Source organism: Carlito syrichta, unplaced genomic scaffold (genome assembly GCF_000164805.1).
Source record: "Carlito syrichta isolate Samal-C Ts95f unplaced genomic scaffold, Tarsius_syrichta-2.0.1 Scaffold303646, whole genome shotgun sequence".
In the NCBI taxonomy this organism is placed as follows: domain Eukaryota; kingdom Metazoa; phylum Chordata; class Mammalia; order Primates; family Tarsiidae; genus Carlito; species Carlito syrichta.
In genome coordinates, this window is record NW_007247742.1 from 949401 (window position 1) to 951224 (window position 1824).

The window sequence follows — 1824 nt, forward strand, 5'->3', positions numbered from 1 at the left end:
TTTTTGAGTTGGAGTCTCACTCTGTTGCCCAGACTGGAGTGCAGTAGCCGCTCCTGGCCACTGCAGCCTCGACGTGCTGGGCTCCGGCGATCCTTCCGCCTCAGCCTTCCAGGCAGCTGGAACTACAGGCACGCGCTACCACGCCCAGCTCATTTTTTGGTTTATTGTAGAGATGAGGTCTCACCAAGTTGCGCAGGCGGGTCTCAAACCTGAGGACTCAGGCAATCCACTCACCTCAGCCTCCCAAAGCGTGGGATTACAGGCTGAGCCACTGGGCCCGGCTTGCCTCAGCTTTTCAAGTAGTTGGAACTATAAGTATGTGCCACCAGGCCCAGCTAATTTTTTGATTTATTGCACAGATGAGGTCTCACCAAGTTGCCCAGGGATGTCTTGAACCCGTGGGCTCAGGCAGTCCTCTCACCTTGGCCTCCCAAAGTGCTGGGATTATAGGCGTGAGCCACTGTGCCTGACCTGCCGTAAGTTAATAAAGAAAAATTCCCCAATGTCTTCCCACTGCCTTAGAGTAAAATCCAAATGCCCTCCCTGGCCTAGGAAGTCTTGCATCATAGCTTAGGCAGGCTTCTCCCCCTCTACCTCCTCCTGCTCTCACCCTAGCTCTACCACTCTGGCTTTTTTCTCCTCCTAATAGAGCGACTCATTGCTGGCCCCTTGGAGTCTTTCTTCTTGTTCCCTCTGTGCTGGGATGCTCTTCCCCTCGACCCTCCCACAGCTGCCTCTTTCTCAGTGGTTAGGCCTCAGCTCAAATACAACCTCTTTAGAGAGGCCTTCCTGAGAGTGGAACAACTCAGCTCTGCATGCGGCAGGGCAGGGACTGTGAAGCAGAAAAAGCCCTGAGCTGGGAGTCAGGATGCCAGGGTCCTAGTTCTGACTCCACAGAACTTGCTTATTATGGTTGTCACTGGACTACTCAGGCCCCAGTTCCTGCTACAGACAGATAAATATAGAAATATGTAGTCATGCACCATATAATAACATCTTTGTCAATGATGGGCCACATGTATGATGGTGGTCCCATAAAATTATAATGGAGCTGAAGAATTCCTACTGCCTGGTGACATCACAGCCACTGCAGCCATTGAAACTTCCCACTGTACCACATTACTCATGTTTGTGGTGATGCTGGTATAAATAAACCTACTTCACTGCCAATCACATAAAAGTATACCACATATGACTATGTATAGTATATAATACTTTATAATGATGATAAATGACCGTTACTGGTTTATGTATTTACTATACTATATTTTTTATCCTTATTTTAGAATACACTCCTTCTATTTATTAAAAAAAAAGCTGGCCTTGGGAGGCCGAGGTGAGTGAATTGCCTGAGCCCGTGGGTTCGAGACCTGCCTGGGCAACCTGGTGAGACCTCAGCTCTACAATAAATCAAAAATTAGCCAGGTGTAGTAGTGCACGCCTGTAGTTCCAGATACTTGGAAGGCTGAGGCAGAAGGATCGCTGGAGCCCAGTAGGATGAGGCTGCAGTGGCCAGGAGTGGTCACTGCACTCCAATCTGAGTGACAGAGTGATACTCCAACTCAAATAAATAAATAAATAAATAAAATTTAAAATAAAAATAAATAATAAAAAAAAGAGTTGTCTAGGTGTGGTGGTCCACACCTGTAATCCCAGTACTTTGGGAGGCTGAGGCAGTGGGCATCACTTGAGACAAGGGGTTCAAGAACAGCTGGCAGCCGGGCTTGGTGGCACAGCCTGTAATCCCGCGCCTTTGGGAGGCTAAGGTGAGTGGATTGCCTGAGTCCGCAGGTTCAAGACCCGCCTGGGCAGCGAGACCTCATC

The 1824-nt window shown here is 48.7% G+C and overlaps 1 protein-coding gene across 4 annotated transcripts in view; it reads right to left on the reverse strand.

Moving 5' to 3' along the window:
* The window catches only part of DNPEP (aspartyl aminopeptidase), a 13184-nt gene that overhangs the window by 3488 nt on the left and 7872 nt on the right, over positions 1-1824 (reverse strand). The gene's annotated exons all lie outside the window — the stretch shown is intronic.